At 42.1% G+C, this 14,890-nt stretch overlaps 1 long non-coding RNA gene across 5 annotated transcripts; it reads left to right on the top strand.

Annotated features, from left to right (window-relative positions):
• Positions 1-203: 203 nt before the first annotated feature.
• LOC121082977 lies at positions 204-5,176 on the top strand. Of its 5 annotated transcripts, none has more exons than XR_005826195.1 (3): positions 204-497; positions 1,183-2,114; positions 3,769-5,176. It is a non-coding gene; the product is annotated as an uncharacterized LOC121082977 (long non-coding RNA). The 5 variants fall into 5 exon arrangements; XR_005826193.1 differs by having other exon boundaries at positions 1,183-3,872; positions 4,727-5,176; XR_005826194.1 differs by having other exon boundaries at positions 1,183-4,152; positions 4,727-5,176.
• Positions 5,177-14,890: the final 9,714 nt, after the last annotated feature.

Raw genomic sequence — 14,890 nt, 5'->3', positions numbered from 1 at the left:
CCACATGGCTTATTGCCCCCTTCCCGTCCCCCAAAAACCCCGGTGCGGGGGCGGGGGCGCGGCCACCTCCCGGCGCCTTGGAGGTGGGTCCAGCGCCGCGCTGCCGCCAGAGGGCGCCCGGGCCCTGCGCCGCACCGGGCCGGGCCGCCCGCTCCCGGGGCAGCGGCCGGCGGCGGCGCCCCCCCCAGGCGGCAGCGCCCCCTCCCGGCGGCAGCGGGCCCCCCCCCCCACCCCGGCGGCAGCGCCCCCCCCCCCGGCGGCAGCGCGGCGCTGGGCACTCCCCGCCCGGCGAGGCAGGCTGTGGGCAGGCGGCCCTGCCAGTATCCCACCCCCGCGGCAGGCACCTTAAGCAAGCCCTGAAGCTGCACCGCGGGGAGCCCTGCGGTGGGTTCGTTTTCCCTGTCCCAGGCCTGGCGAACCAGCAGAGCCCACACGGGAAGCAAGGCAGCCGTGTCTTCGGGCCAGCTGGAGAGCGGTGGAGGGAGGCTGGCACCCAGGTAGGCACACGGCCGCCGGGGCCGGCTCTGGGCGGCAGGGGAGGGGGATGCTCCATGCGGAGAGCGAGCGGCGCCGGGGGGTCCCACCCCGGGCTCTTTCTCAGGGGTTGCCGCTCCCCGGTGCTCCGGGGGGCCGGAGGACTTGCCCGGCCAGGGGAGGCTCGTAGGGCGGCTGGGGGACCCCCGCAAGCCGTGCGGGAGAGGCGGGTGCCCCGGTGACCTGCAGCGCTGTGGCTCGGGGGGTGCGTGGCCAAGGCGCTGCCCTGGGTGCACGACAGGTGCGATAAAGCCCCTACATCCCTTCGGCCCTTTTTCTCACAATACCTGTCATTTCATTAGTACCTTGCCCCCCCCCCCCTCATCCCTCGTGTTGTTTGGGTATAGTGCGATGTATATTAGTTGTATTTATTCAGTAAACTATTTTTCCTGCAAAACATTACATAGTTTAACAAACTTCAGCTGTATTTTTTTTCTTTTGAATACAGCGACATCTTTTACTACTGATGTTCACAAAGTGTTTCTTGAGGCCAAATTTAGGATTTGCAGGAAGGGGAATAAAGGTGCCCCTGCTTCCTTAACAGGTTTTTTTCTGACACACCGATAAATTTTGTCCTATTCCACTGACTCTGAAGTTCTAGAATTTCCAGAAAACCAATTTCAGAAACTCATCTGACTCCCGTTACAGAGAACGCAGACCCCGGAGCTTGCTGAACCCTGCGATGCTGGCGTGCTGTACTGAGCTGGAGCCCCCTGGGGTGCTCGCGCTGTTCCCACGCTGCATGGTGCTACTCTGGTGTGGTAAGAGGATGTTAGTGTTACTTGAAAAATGCAGATTTCCATATTAGAAGAGAAGGTACTGCTCTATGTGTCTATCAGAGGGCAGAGTTAAATTTAGATATAATGTTTAATGTATGTTTATTAAATTTATATTTACATTAATTAAGTTTACGTATAACAAAATTTCTGCTTTGTTTACACTGGCAATGAAGTTTAGAGGCACAGGCCTAGTGCAGGAACAGCACCATACCATAGTCCTGTTTTAATTTTCCTGGAAACTGCACTTGAGTATGGCAACATGCTAGACCACTCTTGTCTACTGCAGCCTGGGCTGGAAGAGTCACTTGCACAATAATTTATTGATGTAGCTACAAAGGATATGGTTCTTTTACAGCAGCTCTTCTTTTTATGATTAAATGATACTACGGTGGCAAAAATAATTAAGATTATTGTGAAAGACTTTTTTTCAGTTTTTAAGGCAGAAGGACGATCTTTGTCTTCTGAAGACCTCAGTTTCCTACTGCTGGAGAGGTTTTCCTCCTTTGTCTCTTTAATTTTCCTGGTGTTTGACATTGTTTGGTAATCTGCCCTCCACAGCGCTGCCACATCTCTGGCAGTTCAGGAAAGCAGACATTACAAAAACTGTGTCCTGAGAAACACACTGTGTATCACATGCCAAACTCTTACAAATGTTTCAGGTTGTTCACATTTTATTTTGGTGGATAAGTCAGTCTGGAGGAGGGCCTGGACAGGCGCTGACGTTTAGATTCAGTTTCAAGGCAAACCATCAAATGACATTTCTTATGCCAGTAAAAGGAAACCAACCTGAGGAGTCTTCTGGTAAAGACTTCCTTCCTTTGGAGAATTTATAGAAAGAAAAAAATAAAGCTCTTTATTTAAAAATAACTTGTGGTTCTCTCACAGACACAACTAGGAAGAGCCTTGACCAGGTAGGAAACACATGATTTTTGAATATCCTCTCTACTTTTAAGGCTGTTTAAAAGTATTAAAGTATGTGGGTAGCAGAGTATGACATCCACTTGAAACTCTATGATAAACATTCAGAAGGATTTATATAATTAGATATTACAGAACTAAGGGAACACAACTGTGCAGACATAACTATCAAAGACAGGTAATAAGTTGCCCTTTGCTCTACCATTTAAACGTGTGCTACTTGAGCTGGTGTCATTCCACACTGATTTAAGGAAGCTGGGAGAGGAGGCTAGCAGCATAGTACACTACACTCAAACACACAGGGCTGGGATTTTTTCAAAAGATTTAAGGGTGATTGGTGCTCAACTGCTTTTGACCAGATTCTTCTTTTTTATTCTTTGACTGGAAGTCAGTATTGGACACCTAAGTCTTTAACTTTCCTTCCATTCCAGCTTTCAGGGTTTTATCCAAATGAAAAACTGAAAATTCAACTGGTTTCAATAAGGGAAACTCCTTGGCAGGTAACATTGATAGTTAATACAAAACAGAAGGCAAAAACTAGCTATGCAGGACTTATACTGCCCAGAAAATGAATGGTGCTACACCTAATTTAACTCAGATGCTGTCATGACAGCTCTCATTTGGATAAGCATTATCCATAAATCGACTTTCTAATAAAGATCTACAAAGCTGGAAAGAAATGGCAGTGCTGTGCAGCAAGGGGAGTGTTTGCATATACATAGGTATGTATTGTGCCCTGCCTAGTAGCATAAACATTTTTTCTGGCTGGAAATTTTCAGACTTGGTCTGCGTTCCAAAACAGATTGAGATGGAAAGGAGGAACTTGAAGTAACATTAATTCTGGAAAAATATTTTAGACCTATGTATAGGCAGCTTTCAGTAAATACAATTATATGAAAGATGACAAAACATATAATATGAAATGCTGAATTAAAACAACAGAACCATGAAACAGGTACAACCTACATTCTTTGCTCATAATTTTCAGTTATGGGTCGGTTACCAAAATACATGTCCTGTGAGCGAGCAACTTCATGGATATGAACAAGTAAAGTTCCTATTGAACAATTTGTAAGACTGTGATCGATACTGCAAACACATTCAAAAGACTTTATTTTCTTACAATCAGGAAATAAAACCCCACAATCAATATTAGTAATTAAATTGGTTTACTTTTAATTGGCATGTATATAATGATAATAATTAATGCATTGGTTTTTACTTCAGTGCTGCTGCAAGAATCAACTTGTCTACTTGGCTTTCATAAAGACTTCTGAATGTTTCCTTGTAATAGAAGTGATTTCCTTTGAAAAGATAGCTGGTTTCTCTTTTGGTTATTGTGCTGGCTTTTAACTTGCAGTACCAGGAGCTGGCAAATTGGAGGCTTTGGTTCACGAATCAGACCTCTGCCTCTGCCTCTGGCATTGCTTGGGTAGGAATATGGAAAATTTGTTTACCTCCAAACTAGAGGTGTCTGTTGAATACAGTGTAGTGTGCTACCTTGGTTTTCATGTCAATGAAATGTTCTTCCCTCTAGAAATGTGTGTTGTTCAGATGCTCATGTTCCGTGCATAAGGAATACTTTTCAGCTTCTCCTCCTGGAAGGTATTTATGGAAATGATTCTGAAAGACCAGTTGGAGGTGAGCACGTGAGGCAGAAGGAATGTCATTACGTCTTTTCAGGCCTCTGCTTCTCAGTGTCTGCGAGCTGGAATTTCTATTCTGTTGTAAACAATGGAAGTATCTCCTTTCCTCCTCCTTTCCGCCTGCCCTCCATCCCAGCCAGGCAGGAAATAGGGTTTGTTCCTCCTCTAGGACCCTGTATGGCTTCACCTTGCTTACATACAGGATCTTTCTACTCTTTCTCTGATAACCTGTGAAGTCTTCTATCAAGATAAATCCTGTCATCATGCCACCTCAGGTACGGATCCATGGGGCATACTTGGTGCCAGCAACCAGCTGTGGGAAGGTCTTTGGCTAGCAATCCTATATACATAGGTAATATTTCAGTTAGCTGTGAACAAATAAAACTGACAGTTGGAGCTCGTGAACAGAAAACTGTTGGTTTTGCTAACTGGCTAACATTTGCAAGGATTTGGCAATGGGATTGCCAGCTGCTACTGCTTGCAATTGAGATCACCTTCTCTTTGTATGTAAACATTAGTCATTTACTAAAGAATGTAAAAAACCAGGTGTTTAGTGTTCACTGGTAATCTGTTCTTTTAACGGGATGCTGTAAGATAGCACCTGACATAGAACAATTCCTTGTATGCTTGTTGTTATTAACATAAACACTCTTCTACTGTTGTTACTTACGCTGTGCTGTTGGTATGTATGGTACAGAAAAGATAAACAAAATGACAGATGTCTAAGCCAGATGAAATTACAATTATCCTAATGACAGACAACAATAAAGGAAGTGTGGCAGGAAAATGTGAAAGAACATAAAAATCACAGCAAGCTATGCTCCCTACCTTGTTTTTTTCTTTTTAAAGAGGCAGCTCTGCATTTTGTGGTTAATAGAGGAAGCGAAGGTTGAAGCTCCAAACTCTGGGAGGGAAATTCAGCTTCCACATATGACTCTCAAAAGATTTTGAAATGCACGAGTGCTTTTCACACAGGATGAGAGAAGATACTGAAGGCCAAGTAATTTGCATGGAAAAAAATTACAATGATTTGTGAAAAAGGAGAGAATTAAGCTGTCTCCTGAAGGTGTGCCCTCCAGAATGGCTTTAATTTTAACCTTCCTGTCAGCTGTATAACATAGCAGGACTTCTGATGCCATGGCCCTGCCTAAAGCCAGACCTCCACATTTAGTCTGAACTGCCAGGAACAGGTTTCATTAGATATTTCAAATTTATGGGTAGACAAGTCCAAAATTAAAATTAACCAAACATTTAAATACATCTAAATGAGAATGTATTAATAAAAGGTATCAATTCTTCTACAGTAGACTTCTCTAAATGGGGTACACGGGGACATTTTACATTTAGCTGCTTTGGCAGAGCACAGACTTATTAAATGAAAGTCAGGCCTCCCCACTTTCAATGTGCAGACCCACCAAGTACACACTGAGAAGGAGATTAACCGTCTGGGCCCCGAAGCTTGCAGCTCCGGTCCTGCTGTCACAGCCCCAGTGGAGCTTCCCGGTTTTTGGTTCCTCACCTTGCCTGTGGGGCACAAGGCAAAGGGAAGGGGGGACATGCAGCAGCAGGGAGCATGGCCGTTCTGCACAGTGTGAGTAGTTGGGCTCTCACTAGTGGCTGCTTCATTCACCGTGGCATCGCTTGAGCTGGAGGTGAGCCTGTTTGCTTTGGTTAGGCTGTAACACCTGCCTCGAGGAGCGATATGTTCAAGTTATGTGCTCATATGATGTGAAACATGCACATTTCACATACGTTGACCACACCCTAATGACAGACTGTCCTTTCTCATGGTAATTGCAATGGTGTGATTCATGTCTCTTGAAAAACACAGCATAGCTCTAAAGACACTGGACTTTTCTTTCAGGTGTAAGTGGGATGCTAAAAATGAGGATGAAGAAGCTGCTGTTGCTAATCATGCTAATCATGGGCTAGCATTTAAGAATGGTAGGATCCTCTTCTGCTGAAGGAGGAGCTTGAAAAGTCAAGAAAAACATGTATAAGGGAAGTGTGATGCAGTATTAGCGTAATAGGCAGTGAGTGAGTGCACTGGCAAGTCTAACTGCAGTCAGAGGTTGTGCGGGTATCAAATTGTGTTCTGAGGATTAGTGAGCTAGCTTTGAAGATACTACTGAAGCACTCCTTTTCAAGACAAGTTATACTGGGATGAAACATTCAAAAACCCAATGATCTAATGAAAAAGCAATCTCAATTTGCATTCACATATGGTAGTGACAACTACATTTTTAATATAGGAGATAGACAACAACCTAAAAGTGGCAAATTTTTAAAAAGGTTAAGTTCTTCCAAAAGACGGTGAAATGCTTAGCTGGGGTGAGCAATCAAGCAGCACGCCAGCAGAGCTAAAACATTTTTCTGTGCTTGTGACAGCATCGTTTTCTTTTTGTCACAAATTGTTATGGCCTCTGAGCCAAAATTACTGGAATTTTTTCCATTGTGCATGAAGCATTTTTACACAATAATTCCGTCTATTCTTAGCAAGATGTTCTTTGGTGTGAATTCTATCTATTGTTAGAAAGCATTTTTGAGAAAATATGATTCTAATCTTGTGGCTTTTTGCCTTGATATCAAGAGAGTTACTACCAAATATGCAGTCGTATCTTTTGTTAATAAAACCAAGTTATAGAACCTATTAATAGATTAGTCATAAATAATGGTGGTGTTGGGAGGGAGGATTATATGTCATTTTACTTCTAATAAATTGATACTCCCAAAGGGTATTGATAGCAGGAAAATTAGCTGTTACTAGCCTAGTTCATATACAGACTGTCTTACAGAAAAAAATAAAGTATTGAAATAACCTCTGAGAAAAGAGAAATGTCATTTATAAGTTTTTCCAGCCAAAAGAAAAATTCTACTATTTCAGCCCTGAAGTATACTACTGACATACGCTTCAAGGAGCATATTTTCTGCACTGAGGTCCTAAAACGTCTTCATAATGTTGACAGCCACAGCAAAAAAAGAAACCACAGTCAGGAATCTCACAGTGGAAAAGAGAACGCCACATGAAACACTCATTGCTCATTTTCTAGATTTTCTTATATTCAGAAGAGTATAGGACATCCTAAATATGCTGACCAGAACTTCAGCCGAGCTGGTGGTCATAGAAAAGCACATACTAATAATGTATGCCAGCTGGATGGCAACAGGAAGATCAAATGCGCTGCCAGAGCTTTTATGCACACAATTATCGCATTCTGAATAACATTGTAAATGTAATGCTTCCTTTTCTTACACACACACACCCAACCCCATGACCTCTCTATTGTTCTATCAGATCTGATAATGAGGTTGAATTAGTATAATCCATAATTTTCAATTCGGGCATAGATGAAAATTATGGCTCACCAGACTTGAGGCACATCACACGTGCTGTTTGGTTGCGGGTTTGGTTTGGTTTGGTTTGGTTTTTGTGTTGATGCAATTCCATGAAACATTTCACAGCCTGCAGATTTGTTTTTGCCCAGTTATGTCAGTGATTGTCAGAAGCGGTGCCTGAGACCTACAAACCAAAGAGTGGTTCAGTAGGCAGCTCACCTCTTCAGGACATCCAGGTTTGGAAGCTGGGCATGGCAACCCCCTTTCCGTCTTTCAGCTGGGTATCTGCAGGATACAGGCAACTGCTAAAAGGAAAAAGCAGCATCTCTCAGCTTTCCCCCTGGAAATTTCCCTCTGGCATTCCCAGTGTCAGAGTTTACAAAGGAAACACACGCAGCCCTTGGACCTGCAGAGTCTAATGTCAGTGGCACCGGGCAGTCGTGCTGGCCATCCAGGAAGGTCTCTTCAGCTCCATACTCAGTGTCATTTTAAACCTTTCAGCTTTGGTTTTGACAGAACTTCGCATTTTTCATTTTTGCATGCCACAGGCTGGAAGTGTTTAGTGAATGAGGCAAGACGCTGTGTAGAGAAAGTCTGGTGATTAAATCAGCTGCCTCCCACCCCAGAGAACTGGGTTTGCAGCCCTGCCTTTGCCACAAAATTTTTCATTCTTCGGGATGATGGGCAGCCATGTATAACAAATATTACTAAAGGATGGTATCTTCATTATCTGCTTCAGGCAATTCGAAGTGTGTAACTTGGATATAAAAATCCAGAGCTTCCAAAGTGAGATGCCTACCTTGCTGGTAAAGTCAATAGAGAGGAAAACATGTTTACTTTTCTGGAGGAGCACAGAAGAGACGCTTGCTCTGCTTGGAGCCAGACCAAATCTTCAGCAGTATATTGGTATGACAAAAGGAGTAACTCAGCACGGATCTCCCCAGCATCAAACTATTCTGAGGGTACTGACCTTGGCGTTCTGTGCAGCTGAGGTGTTGGGTCAAGTAATGAATAAAATCCTAGCTTTTTAACTTTGTGCCAGATTGCTCTGTTTAGTGACAGAAGTACACCGCTGGATACTGATCTTAATTCAATATAGTGAGCTCAGCATGTGCTTTTCTTTTGGCTGTATTATTGCTATACCAAGTATAGCAATATGGTGTTTACAATACTAGGCATTACAGAAACTTGCAGATTTTCCTGTAGTAAAGGTAACATAAAGGAAAAGAGCCCTGATTTTACAAGTTTGATTTTAAAGGGGTGAGAGATCTTAGAATTAAATTAAAAAAACTAATTGGATGTTTTTAAACTGGAAGAAATTCTAAGCAGCCAAATGAGCATTTAAACTTTCCTTAATATTGTATGTGACCCACTGAGTATTAATGCAGCTATATTTAAAAAACATAACCTCTGGGAGTCAGCTTAAATGGTAACTTTAATGTAAATTTAACAAGAACTTGAGTATATCTGAACTTTAAAAGCTCTCAGGGTCCTTAGAAGTCTTCTGCCTACGTAATTTGCCTAGGCAGTTTTGGTGAGTCGATGTTCACTGAGGGATGACGGAGGACAAAAATTACAATCATCAAACTAATTTTGCTTATTTTTATTTTTCTGTTTTGAACATTAGAAATAAAAGAAGTTAGAAATTCTTTGCATATATCCTGCATCTAGCAATGATCTGTTCACCACAATAAAATATTGACTTGATTTCTGAGGGTGTTGTTGACTTAAAAGAACAATATTCATCCAGCTGGGTTCACAGTGCTGGCCAGAAAAAAGTAAAAAGGAAACAAAACCCAAGGAAAAAAAAAGAAAAAAATCCCTGAATAAATATCAATGACTGCTATATAGGAGGAACTAATACTCCTATAACATTAATGTAATAGTACTATGGATGTTTTTTTCTGATCCAGGCATACTGGGGAATGCTGTAACGAATTTTTCTTTTCTGAACTGGTATAGCTTTTGGGGGTTCTGAGATTCAGCACTTCCATGCACATCCACTGCATGTGGTAAAATTCACCAAAGGACAAAATAAACCATTTAATTGTATTTTTGCCTTCATTTCGGAAAGGACAGACCAGTGGGAACTATTATCCAACCCTGTTGTCTAATATGTTGGTCAGTCATCATGGTGAATGAGGAACAATGATCACTTCATTCCAAGTTGAGCAAAATGAAGAGATTTCTTCCTCCATAAGGCTGGAGATAATCACAAAAAACCACATCACGGCAAGGATGGAGGAGGGATATGATACATCTGCATGGAGAAGACAGAATAATCAGTTTCCTTTAGCACAACAGATAGGAAGCGTCAACTGGTGATAGCATGAGGGTTCAAAACAAAAGGTAGTACTTCTCAAAGTGCATGGATAAAGATCTTTGCCATGTATGTTGTGGCTGCTAAAACAACTGGATGAATTCAGTAAAGAAAATCCCTTGAGAGCTGCTGAATACAAGGATAACAGCTCTGGGCCAGAACATCCTGAGTTTCTATTTGCTGGCGATTGGAAGATGGCTCTTGAAAAATGTCACTGTATGCTTGATTTGTCCTTACAGTCTTCTGGGCAGCTGGTAGCGGCCACCATTAGAAATACAGTACCGGGCTGGGTGGACTTTGGTGTGACTTGGTACAATCATTCTCATCATACAGATTTCGTAGCATGTTTCCAGTATCCAAATCACAATATGCATTGCCAGTATTATTCTTGTATTACCAAACTGGAACATATACTTACTGGAACACATGCGAACTGGCATGTTTCTTTAGATGGAAAAAAAAGGGGGCTGTGGGGGGTTGTTTTGTGTTGTTTCTTTCCCTAAGAGTATGCAATACCACAGACAATACATCTTTGGATGAAAATAAAAAATCAGCTGCAATAATGTGCTTTTGTAAAACAAAATTGGGCATATTCTGCACAGCAAACATCTTGTGTTGGAATAAATATCTCTCCGGTGATGTCAATGTGAGAACAAGCACTACACTGTTGTTGAAGTAATTGGGAGTCACTGAGTGAGTGTGCTGGGGAATCCTGCAGAAAGCCTATATATGGTAATTTATCTAGAAAGTTCTCTCTTCAAAAGCTTTATGCAGGAGAGTGAATACATTTATCGTCGTTCACATCAACACAAGACACATACCAGTCTTCAGTCCTTCCGCCAAGCACCCTGTCCGAGCAGCACACAGCAAGGGCAGCAAGGAGGGGGCCTCCTCACCATGGGGCGTCATAGCACATGCCATGGCTTTAAGGCCAGGAGGCAAAAAAACATGCCCTGCTGGGGCTGAAATGTGGTGGGCTGTGGTCATCGGGCATATGAAAGCATGCTGGTATGAGAGGGTTCTTTGTAAAAGCCAATAGGACAAATAAATCTCCCTTACTTTAAGTATAAAGTGAAACAAAACTCCAGAAGATTAACCTTTTTCCCCCAAGTTTAATTTAACCGACATTTGAAAAAAAAATCCAGCTGATGTCAACAAATGTTTTTTTTAGAGAAGTTGCCTTACAGCAACTTGTCACAATGACGCAAGTAACACAAGAATGTCATTGCAGTCACTGACGCTAGTATAATGTGGGGTAAATATAGTACAATAAGCCTTAAATTATAATCACGGTAAGTTGAAATATATTTTTGTACGCTGGAGTTCACAGCTGTCTCTGCTCACATCTGCACAAGTTCTCCCCAGCACCCACCTTGTCGTCGCCCAGTCCTTGGGCCCTCCTGGTCAGCTCCACCCTTTCTTCCACCATCCCGTTTTATTTTGGGCTCAAGACAAGTCTGAGCTCAGACTGAATCTGCTTCTTAACATTATTTTTTTAATAAAAATTAATAGCAGCATGAATAATGAAGGAAAAGGAATAATATCGTGCCAGTATACAATCATACTGCAAATGGTTTGTACCGTTAAAGCGTTCCAGGTCCTCTGTGGCCAATTGCAAAGACCTGGATGGAGGAGGAAAAAACAATTGTATTCTGCCAGGAGAAGCTGTTAAATTCCTGTGAGTGAATGTGGTCCTGACTTAATTACCACTTCCAAGAGCCTATTTATAGTTGTCTGGGAAAGCACTTAAGTGAAACAGGCTTAAGTTTGCAAACAGAGTAAGTGGGTGAGTATTCACAGTGAAGATAGAGATGAGAGAGCCGACTGGAGTAACTACCCCCTACTCTCTCAAGCCCTGCAGTGGGATGGTAGAGCAGGAGCTTTGCTTTGACGAAACTAGCTTGATGACTCAGCAGATCCCTTCAGAGAATTTTAGAAATCTAAATTTTTACATGTTGTGCAATTTATGCACAACACTTCATGATGAGCTTCAGACTTGAAAGTTCACTGGGACAGAATGTACCACAGGAAGGCACATGCAACATTTCTTGTGTGTCTATGAGGGAAAAAAAAACCAAAACACTTTTCATGATTATAAATATCCTAAATGTTTTGATAGATAAAATGCTGATGTTTTGATAGATAAAATGCTGAGGCTGGGCATTGAAATGTTTGGCAAGCTGGGGTGTACCATGAAGAATGGGATTTGTCCAGGGAAACATGTTCGGTGGGATTTCCTGAGTACAAGCACTTACACTGTTTGAAGCAAGTACTACTGACCGCTGATTCAGTGTGAAACATTGTATTGGGAATGGTGAAGAGAAACTCACACAGCCTTTATCTCAGGCCTTTGAGAGAGAAATGAGTAGGTGCTGTGACACGGAGGATTAGAAAGGGGTATGCAAGCTGGATGTAAGTGGGCCTGCACTCTAAGGGGAATTGATTGATATTTAAATCTATTGCTACAGTTATTTAATATCTAAATTTTCTATATTTTCTAACTTTTCTGTTTGTAAGCTGCGAAGCCTAGAGGAGTGTCATATCTTACTGTTTCTACATAATTTGGTTTCTTCAAAATTTTCTGTTCAATAATTCTACCTATAGACTGCGTATTAAATCAATGTCATAAAGGAAGAATTTTGGTATGCTACAGAATTTCAAATGTGTGTTATACAAGCACACTATATACATATTTCAGTGTTTTGTGGGCATAATGATATGAGAACAAATAGTTATGTATACGTTTCTTTGCAGTGAGTATCTAAGGGCTTGAATCGGATTCATTCAAAAGCTAACCACAGCCTTAACACTTGAACCAAAAATACTGTAAGAGACTATTCTCTTCATGTGCCCAGATGTACTGTCCTCTTTGCCAACTACCTCACGTGTCATGTATGCATACTACGCACTATGGCAATGCAACTCGTAATGTTACTTCCCTACCAGGAAGTGAAGCACACAATAGCTTGTTATTATTTATTTCCTTGGCTGGATGTGGATTACTGACCCAAAGACTGTAACTACAGACCTTCCATGGTCCATTTAATTGGAATTACTATGAAGAAAAGAAGCAGGGGGGCAAATACCCATGAATACAAAAGGCTTGTAGGATTACTTCTGCATTTCTCAGATGGACTTGTTGTTGCAGAATGAATAAATCTTCCCCTACATAAATGCCTCCTGATAAAACACTCTTGTTTGTGAAATCTTTCAGTTATGCTTCATGTTAGATTCAGATTTATCCTCTGGTTTTTTTCCCACTGATTTGGGATTTTCTGTCTGTTTTCTATGTGGAAATACCCTGCCTCAGGAAGAGTATCTTATCAGGCCTGCTCGGTGTGTAAAGAGAAAGACTTGCTTCCGTCACGTGTACACAGACACAGCTCTCTACTCTGTCTCCCACCCTGAAAGTCCTCAGGGATTTTACATGTCTGCTTTGCTTCCTGGCACCCTTCACAGCTCTAGCTGCGCCAGAGAATGATCATCAACAGATGATCTGTTCCTGGAGCCCTGCTCTTGGCTGCTGACAGCAAGTGAGGGTTTGAGGGTTCGCTACTCTTCAGTTCCGCTGCAGTGGATGACTGTTGATCACCTTTCCTACTACATACCGTATCTCTGTGTCAGGTATTACACCACCCCTGAACCCCTATGTAATCCACAGGGATTGGTGCTTGTCCAGTTCCTCTTCTGTAACATCTCAATCGCTACCCCTACAAAAGGGACAATGTCCCACCTTGTTCCACATACTTAAACTCAAGTGTCAAATCTCTTCTTTGCCCAGCAACCCTCTGAAAGAACTTCAGATGCCACACCAGCTTGCGGCTGCAAGAGCGGGGCAGCCAGCACAGTTTCCACCATGCTGGAGGATGCTTAAATCTCTGTACGGCCGCCCAAGGAGATCCATCCCTGAGACAGATTTCTCAGGAACAGAGCGATTCAGCCAGCTAATAGGTTGTCATACGCAGTGTGCAGATTTATTTGGTTTGGAGAGATGGGCCTTACAAGATGCCTTTCTGTGTGTATGTGAACATGTATGTGTGTACATATATATCTCTAGGCCCTCTCTATCTCTAATTTATATTTATATTTTTACATATATCTGTATGTGTGATGAATAAAAAAGCCCTGAAGGGACAGAGCTAATGAGAAAATACGTCCCGGTCTCTTATGATTTTATTCTGTTAGATACAGGAAAAGTAGCAAGCCCCAGTTTGCAGGACGAGTGTGATAGCGTCAGGACAGTGATGACAAAGGAGCCTTTGCTCTGCCATTCCAGATGACATCTATGATCACAGAGAAGCGACAGTTTTTAGTTAGGTGTGAAGACATTATCAAGGTCCCACACAGGTTGGAAGATCTAGGAAATGGGAAATAAATTGCAAATAAGTACTCACAACTAGAAGATGAGAATGGAGTTGTTATTCTACACAATGAGATAACAGTTCTGACTGGCTGCCATTTTCCAGGAATCATGAGAAAGAAGTAGAGTGCTAAAATGAGGTTGGGATTTTTATGCAGAATTAAGGGCTTCTCCTATGGACAGCAGGAAAGCTGGAACTTGTTATCTACAACTTACAGTGGGAAGTGTTACCTACATTTTCTATGGAAAATGTTCTGGTATCTATTACAGACCTGGGTGTAAGAGCATGTATAACAGGGAAGATGTGTAGGTAGAATCTGTGGTTATAAACACTGAAGATGGCACGGGAGGGTACACAAACAGAAGCTGCTTATGTAATTTCGAGTTAATGGGAATAGGTGTGACTGAGGAATGAGTGAATGGGTGAGCAATGTTTGTGGGTGGAAAAAAATGGAAGGAAAGGAAAACAGGTGTGGAATGAAGGTGTGTGAAATACATGAGAATTGAGATGTGTACTATATATATGTGGAGAAGATACAAGTGAGACAAAGGACTAATGTAAATTTATGTAGATATATCTTTATAAGAAATATGATATATTTGCATTTGTGCAGACTGATTAACGTGTGCTGAAAGCATTTAATTTCCTGTGGCAGACTTCTGTCTCTTTTAAGTTGAAATTTTCTATTTATCACCTGTTCCATACTATGCAGGTCATCTTTGTTTGGCAGAGGGGTTTCTTTCTGCAAACCAAACCAGAGATATGCTGTGTTGCATCAGGTTCTCCATCCCTCTCTTTCCCTTTACCACCTTGAAGCATAACAGACATCGAAGAGGACAGAAAATAAAAGGGAAAAGCAGCAATGCAGGGTCAGGAGAGTTTCATTGTGGGGGAAGGATGGCACAAAACGCATTGCAAATTAGTGCTTTGGCAGGAAAACTACAGTGACTTTTTCAGGTTATTCTCTTTTTGCCTTTTTGTGTTACTCAAAAATAA

Source organism: Falco naumanni, chromosome 2 (genome assembly GCF_017639655.2).
Source record: "Falco naumanni isolate bFalNau1 chromosome 2, bFalNau1.pat, whole genome shotgun sequence".
Lineage (NCBI taxonomy): Eukaryota > Metazoa > Chordata > Aves > Falconiformes > Falconidae > Falco > Falco naumanni.
The sequence above is the reverse complement of the archived record's forward strand: the minus strand, read 5'-3'. Positions and strand labels throughout refer to the sequence as shown.